The following is an 8,440-nucleotide window of genomic DNA, read 5'->3' as shown; positions in this document are numbered from 1 at the left end:
CAAGTCAATGGCCGGCATGCAACTACAACTGGGTTCCTCGACACACAAACACACACACACACACTCCTAGTTGAGAGTCAATGGTCGGCATGCAACTAGGGACCGTTGACAAAGTACACTGTAAATTTTTATTCTATCAAAAAAAGAAAAGAAAAAGTGCCTTGTAAATTTTTATTCTATCAAAAAAGAAAAAAGTGCCTTGCAAATTTTTATTCTATGAAAAAAAGAAAAAAAAACTATCAAAAATGGAATACTTGCAACTGGGGACCCTCGACAAACACACACACCCTTAGTTGCGAGTCGATGGTTGGCTTGCAACTGGGGCCACGACAAAACACACACCCACTAATTGCGAGTCGATGCTCGGCTTGCAACTTGGGACTCTCGACAAACACACAACCCTTAGTTGCGAGTCAATGGTGGACTTGCAACTGGGGGACACGACAAAACTCACACACACACCCTAGTTGTGTGTCGATGCTCGGCTTGCAACTTGGGACTCTCGACAAACACACAGTACTTAGTTGTGAGTCAATGGTGGACTTGCAACTAGGGGCCACGACAAAACACACACACACCCTAGTTGCAAGTTGATGGTCGACATGCAATTGGGGACCCTCAACAAACACACACACTCCTAGTTACGAGTCGATGGTGGACATGCAACTGGGGACCCTCGACAAACATACACACCCTTAGTTGCGAGTATATGGTCGGCTTGCAACTGGGGGCCACGACAAAACACACACACGCACACAGCCGTTCCGAGAGTCGATGGCCAGCTTGCAACTGGGGGCCTAAACAAACACACACACCACCCAGTTGTGAGTCGATGTTCACATGCAACTAGGGACCCTCGACAAAACACACACCCCTAGTTACGAGTCGATGGTCGGCTTGCAACTAGGGACCCTCGACAAACACACACATCCTTAGTTGCGAGTCGATGGTCGACTTGCAACTGGGGCACTGACAAACACCCCCCTAGTTGTCAGTTAGTTGTCGACATGCAACTGGGGACTCTCGACAAACAAACACACACACACACACACACCCTTAGTTGCGAGGCAATGGTGGCTTGCAACTGGGGGCCATGACAAAATACCACCCCCCCCCCCAAGTTGCGAGTCGATGGTTGACATGCAACTGGGGACCCTCGACCAACAAACACATAGACACACACACACACACTCTTAGTTGCGAGGCGATGGTTGGCTTGCAACTGGGGGCCATGACAAAACACCCCCTAGTTGCGAGTCGATGGTTGACATGAAACTGGGGACCCTCCACAAACACACACACACACACACACACACACACACACACACACCTTTAGTTGCGACTCGATGGTTGACATGCAACAGGGGACCCTCGATAAACACACACACACACCCTTAGTTGCGAGTCGATGGTTGGCTTGCAATGGGGACTCTTGACAACCCCCCTTCCCCCCCCTCCCCCACCCGCCCACACACCCTTAGTTGCGAGTCAATGGCCGACATGCAACTGGGGGCACTAACAAACACACACAACCCTAGTTGCGTGTCGATGGCCTGCTCGCAATCGGGGACCCTCGACAAACAAAAACACACACACCCTAGTTGCGAATCGATGGTCGGCTTGCAACTGGGGACCCTCAACACACACACACACACATCCTTAGTTGTGAGTCGATGGTCGGCTTGCAACTGGGGGTCACGACAAAACACACACACCCTAGTTGCGAGTTTGATGGTCGACTTGCAACTCGGGCCCCTCAACGAACACCCCTAATTGCGAGTTGATGGTCGGCTTGCAACTGGGGACTCTTGACACACACACACACACCCTTAGTTGCGAATCGATGGTCGACTTGCAACCGGGGGCCACAACAAAACACACACACACACCCCTAGTTGTGAGTCAAGGATGAACTTACAACTAGGATGAAAAAACAAAAACACATGATCTAGTTGTGAGTCGAGCGTGGGCTTGCCCAGTTACGAGTCGATGGTGGGCTTGCAACTGGAACAATTGCGGGCCCAGTTGTGAGTCAAGGGTGAACCTGCAACTGGGAGGAAAAAAGAAAACACATGGCAGCTGCGAGTTAAGGGTAGACTTGCAACTGCAATGAAACAAACTATGAGGCTAGTTGCGAGTTCAAGGGTGGACATGCAACTGGGACACCTATATTGCGAGTCGGGGGTGGACTTGCAACTGAGATAACTACACAAAACTACGATACGAGTTGTGAGTCAAGGGTGGATTTGCAACTGGATAAAACAAACTACATACCTAGTTCCGAATCAAGAGTGAACTTGCAACTGGGACAACTATACAAAACTATGATACCATTTGCGAGTCGAGGTTGGACTTGCAGCTGGGACAATAACAACTACGAGTCCAGTTGTGAGTCGAACGTAGATTCACAACTCGATAAAAGTAAAAAACTTGCCCTGTTGCTACTTGAGGGGTGGACTTGTAATTAGGACAACTACGAGAACATTTACGAGTTGAGCGTGGACTCTACTAATTCTCCATCGGGCCAAGAAAACGCATAGCAAAAACCCACAAAAGAGAAACGAGTCACACCCCTCAAACAACAGCATATATGGGCTCATGTGAAGAAACATGAGAACCAGCCAACACAAAATAAAACAGGACAAGAGGACACACGGCAAAAAATAGCGATTGCATGATCAAGTTTGTGTGAACTTTAAAACAAACAAATTGGACGATTATAGACTCAGATGAGACATCATCAAGATGAGATTTAGCAAATCCAAAACCAAAAAATCTCTTCTTTAGCTACACAGTCAAATCAAAATAAACAAAAACAGGGAATACATAGACATGTAGCCCTCCACAAAACAGCTACAGCCCACACAAAAAATGAATACACAAAATGTAAATACGGCCCACTAAAAAAGTCATATCAGGCCTCATTGCTTCACGAGGGACGAAACGAAAAACACGACAGAACAACAATGAGTACGAGACAGAACAACAATGAGTACGACTCAGAAGCACGTATATCTAATGGTATATGAGTTAAATGAGATATTGTTAACTCTGATCTAAATGCGAATTAGCAAAACCTATCCGAAACGGACCCAGATCACGCCGTGAAATGTCCCAATAAAAGACACAACACGAGCAGATCAATAAGTAGACACCAGACGCATAGTGCGACACTGGACGCGCGACAAAACAACCCACGATCAAGATTTGCACGATATTTAAAGAAAATAAATAACATATGGAAAAAAATCATGAATTTAAAACAAATAAATGAATAAGAAAAAATAAAGATAGAGAAGAAAAAATAAAAGAAAAAGGAAATCAAGAAAATAAAATAAAAATAAAACAAAGAAAAATATGAACGAAAAATCACTTACTTACACTCCTCCCTTCTCACTACAACCCACTCGTCGCATGAAGGATAGGGAAATGAATTTTGTTTTCAGAACCGTAGGAAAATGAATGGGCACCGTCACTTCTCCTCTCGAGAGAAAAAATAACAGCCACTCTCACCCCATGTTCTTCTACCATCGTACAATGAAGCTCACAACTAAGACAAACAGACGAAAGCCCACAAACACATCAAGCGGTGCAGACCTGCTCGAGCTCACGAAAAAAAACCAACAACAGGAATTGGACACAGGCCGACGAGCATGCGAGGAACGATCATGTTGCACGAGATTAAAGACAAATAAGATCTAACGGCGCTAGACTTAGATGTGACATCCTTAAAAAACATCTAGATGTGAATTAGTCAATCTGTTCTATCTTTACATAGGAAACACATGAGAAGTATAAATGCTCTGTACCAATAGGTGTCTGAAATCACGATAAATGTGAGAGTGTGAGATATATTGCAAGCACACAAATTTGAACATGCAAAGTAGCATGTTCAAAAATGATTTCTAGATGCAGTAATTTATTATCCGCAAACAAATTTATTCTAACCTAATTGGGAATAACACAGAATAACACAAATCAACTAGAATAACACAAATCAATAAAGATCTGACCGCCGGAGAGCCTACCTGCTTCCTAGTGCACCGGTGTTGAATGCCTAAGCAGCAAACTGAGGATGGATCTGGGCAAGATGGCTGCCCTAGTGGAAGATGGGCAGGCTAGATCATGGACAACGAACGCAGTGAGGGAGGAATCGAACCTGGCCGGTTCTAGGCTCTGGCGAAGAAAACATGGCCGACGTGCTGGGCAGTATGCTCGGCGGAGAGGACGACTGGAGGCAGGATAGGGGGACGGCGGTGGCGATTAATTCGGGACAGATGTGATGGGCCGAGGAATTATGGGAAGCTCGCTGCGTGATGAGGGGGAGGGTGATTAAAAGGGGATTTCTCTGGTGTCTCTTAGCCATCGGATGAAATACAAATCAACGACACACAAGCCGTCTGAAGATCGTCTCGTATCTGTCGTATGATCTAAAGTGTTTCCCGTAAAGTATACCCCCGTAAAAATAAAACGGACGATCTACTTGGATCGTCGTTTTTGCGTCCTAACTTTTACACCCGGTTTCACTTTACACTTGGTTATCGCTGGTATTCCGTCGGTTTGCAAAACACTTCTATGTCCGTCGTTTTTCCTAGTCGCTGGTATTCCCCCATTCTTGCTCGGTCGTGATTGACTAGGTAGCCACAGCCGAGGTAAGCGCCGCAACGGCTCAACCGGAGCACGCCGAGGCCACCGCCACCGCTCGCCGGAGCGCCGCCGCCATTCCCCCGTTGACACCATCGTCACCAGCGCAGTCGCCACCTGCAGTCCTGCCGCATCAGCTCCACCACCACGGCCCGCCATTAACGCCGAGCGTCCGCAGCCACCACCATGGGTGCTTGCGCGCTGCCGAGCTTTGAGTCGACGGTGTCACAGCATCCGCGCCGCTGCCGGAGCTCGTGCGCTCACCGCCACTGCAACCCAACGTCCGCCTCTACCACCAGCGGTCCACGGCGTCCCCGCTGCTGCCGGATTGCCTTCGCCCCTGCAGCATATCCTGCGTCCGCCGTGCCGCCCTGTGACGACGCCTGGCGCTCGTTCTTCTGGTAACCAACCGCATAGCGCACGGGAAAGACTCCGAAACAAGCAAAAATCCGACGAACCAAGCGCAGCATATTCATGTGGGAATATCCGGTTGTATTTTACAAATCTCCTGTAATATACAGGGGTATTCATGTACGGATGTAAAACTTCTACAGCGATTCCAAGCGGGGCCTTATAATATCTGTAAAAAGGAGCCCGTCCCGGTATTCCCGTGGACCTTGTTGTATAGTAACTTGAATTTCCTTTCATGCCCTTCCTAGATAATTGCCCACACATGTTTCTGCTAAGATGCTGACAAACATTAGTAGAACTCTAATAAGCATAAGCATAGGAAGAACATGAAGCAGTACAAGGACCCAGTGCTTACAAGTCCGACAACTTGTAACAAACATTTTTTTTGCACTTGATACAAAATTCAATAATAGACAATGGTCAAGATTTAGTTTCTCATGTTACGGTGGAACATACACACATTGTTATCTGTAAAAAAAAGTTTCATTTGAAATGTTTAAATGAGGTATAGCACTTACAGGATATTATTTAGAGTGGAAACAAAATAACAATTCTTTGTGGGCATAAACTCAAACACATGGTAGTCAGAAAACACTGTAATCCACGTCTTGATTTCTATTTATACTGAAACGCAAACTCTGGGTTCAGATTTACGGCAGGAATATATACAGATTAGCAAAGAAGCTGATACTTCATCAAATGGAACTCTTATTCAACATATAAGCTGCATGTGCTTCAGTGCGTGAGCTTGACTACTTGAGTATGATTTGTTCAGCAGTGGCCGGGCATCAGTGGTATGGCATCCAGCTGCTAGCACTTGCAGTAGCGATAGCGTCTGGGGTGGGACGGCCAGAGGTGCGTACGCATGGAGATGCCAGGAAGCGCTATAACCATGCGTGCAGAAAATTAAGGAATAATGAAGCAGCAGGATCTAATTTCAGATACAGCGTCCGTATAGACAAATCGACCATAGGAAATCGAGAATGACGAGTAGGGCGTGGAAGGGAATCAAACCCACCATGCGTATCTGCCGCCGTGCGCACTCAGCGTCGTTGCCCTGGTCCTTGACCTTGGTGACCAAGCCGCTCTGCCTCCCGACCAACGCATCCGGAATTTTTCTATGGAGTTGGTGCAGATGGGTTACCGATGTGAGGAGAGGGGTCGCCTCGCGCCGGCGCCGGTACTCACCCCGCGTGGCACTTAGCTGGAGACTGCGCACCACAGATCTGGTAGTGAGGTCACTGGACTCGGCAGCGAGGTCGCCAGATCTGACAGTGAGGTCGCCGAATCTGGCCGTCGACGGGGCGGCATGGTGGAGAAGAAGGGAGAGGCTGGAAGTGGTGGAACCGGAGCGGGAGAGGGTGTTGGCGGCGGTGAAGCGGCAGAGTTTGTGCAGAGGCGGCGGAGCTCGGCACCGAGGGCCAGAGGTCGGCGGCAGGTCAGCTGCCAGCGCCGCATTCGGAGAGGGAGAGAGGAGGGAGCGGTCTGGCTGGGGCTAGAGTTAGGGCACATACAATGCAGGCGCTAAGCTAAGGGCGCTAGAACCAGCAATTTAACCGTGCGTGAAAAAATTGAGATAAATTGTGGGTCTGTTGCGCGGGCCTAGGTGGGACAGTGAAATTTTGGAAGACTCAGGAGGTAAAGTCCAGCGGGACGGAAAAAATTTCACATGACCCACCGATAGAGGCACTGAATCAATAAGTCCCGAACATCAGTTTTTTGACATCTCGTCCCGAACGCGTTGGTAGCCGTTGCCCGAATCTCCACGACCCCCTCTTGCCACGTCATCAGTAGACTCGTTCGCTCCCAGGCCGAAGCCGCCCGAACGGTTCTCCGTTCTCCCACTCACCGCTTATTCCCACTCCCCACTTCCAGGCCGAAGCCTGACCTTCGCCATTCCTCCTACTACGCGTCTGATTTGAGGAAGGGGACTGTCGGCGTTGGGAGGCCGGGACAGCAGCGAAGGTGTCCGGCGGTCGGAGCGAAGGGCGGCCGTTGCACACCCAACCTCGCCGCTTACCATTAGACCGGAAACCGCGCTCCGCCGGCTATGTGCAGATCCGCATCGTGCGCTGCCCGTGTGTTAGGAGCGCTCCCAACACGGGTCCTAACATGGGCTTTGCCCATTGGGCCAGCCGCTACTCGTACAAATACCTGGAGGAAAGCATCGAGAGGGTCATCCAGTGGATCACGGCTTTGGCACGGCGGCTCTCTTCCCCTACCTCTCGTCCTCCTCCTTCTGTTCTTCCTGATCCCCAAACCTTGTATCTCCATTGGTGTTGCCTGTAATCAAAGCTTGTATCCAATAGATATTGAGAGAGACATTTGATTCTTTACATCTGGTATACAGAGCCAGGCACCACCCTTCCTCAAATTCTTCCCCCAAATTTTTTTTCCCATCACCACCATCCGACGGAATCGACCATGGATCCGTTCCTCCAGGAGTATCTCGAGCGGCTCGGCGCCAGGCTCGAGGCCTACACCAATGCCACCAGGGCCCTCGCCGAGAAACTGAACGCCCTTGACGTCAGTTGGGCCATCAGTTCACCCGCCGTCGTCCACAATCCACCACCGCCGACCACTTCGCCGGAAAGCACGACCGACGCGTCGGCACCCGTCCCCGACACCCCCTGCTCCACCACCAAGGCCCAGGAGATCCCTATGGTCGCCCATGATGCAGCCCCGGTCTGCGTCGCGATGGTGCCCGTCACTTGTTCGATGGATTGCTCGACCCAGGTCGACACCAGCGACAGGGTCGACGAGGTCCATGATGCCGCCACCGCTGTCCACCTCGAGCCCATCCACCAAGCAGTCGAGCAGCTCACTCCGGGGCAGGCAACAGCCTCTAGTGCTGAGGTCGTTTCTCCCGTGACGACCACCACCGACATCGACCCCAAGGCCGACGTGCAGGAGCTCGATGCCCTATCTGTTAACACCTCCACGCAAGTGATGAGCAAGGCGAACCATGGCGTCGTCCTCATCATCCCCAGTGACTTCTCTGCACCAACGTTGACCATGTGTTTGACATATTACATCGTCCATGGCGACGACCCGGTGCAGCCAACTGCACGCAAAGAGCATTGCCCACATGGCGTTCATCTCGTGGGTGAGTGCACAGGCTTGCTACTGCCACCATTGCGGAAAGGAATTGAGCCGCAACAGTGGCCGCCCCCTGTTCAAGTGCAGTGTTCAGAGGATGACATTGTTCTGTTCCGTGGCATTGTTTGCGGATATTTCACTAGTGACTCTGGCTGTGTATGGTGGCCACCTGATCACCAGCCAAGGAGGATTCATACTGACTTGCAAACTCCAATTGTTACTTCACTGCAGTTGCAACCATGGCCTTCTGGGAATTTTCAACTCACTCATCCATTGAGCGACGACT

General features: G+C 49.9%; 1 long non-coding RNA gene across 1 annotated transcript; it reads right to left on the bottom strand.

The window, feature by feature from the left end:
* Positions 1-5,092: 5,092 nt before the first annotated feature.
* On the bottom strand, positions 5,093-6,725 carry LOC123097374 (uncharacterized). Its single transcript, XR_006447154.1, has 2 exons — positions 6,074-6,725; positions 5,093-5,323 (listed from the first exon to the last, which is right to left on the bottom strand). It is a non-coding gene; the product is annotated as an uncharacterized lncRNA (long non-coding RNA).
* Between the last annotated feature and the right edge of the window lie 1,715 nt (positions 6,726-8,440).

This window comes from Triticum aestivum, chromosome 4D, assembly GCF_018294505.1.
Source record: "Triticum aestivum cultivar Chinese Spring chromosome 4D, IWGSC CS RefSeq v2.1, whole genome shotgun sequence".
Taxonomy (NCBI): Eukaryota; Viridiplantae; Streptophyta; class Magnoliopsida; order Poales; family Poaceae; genus Triticum; species Triticum aestivum.
This window is presented reverse-complemented; position numbering and strand designations above follow the sequence as displayed.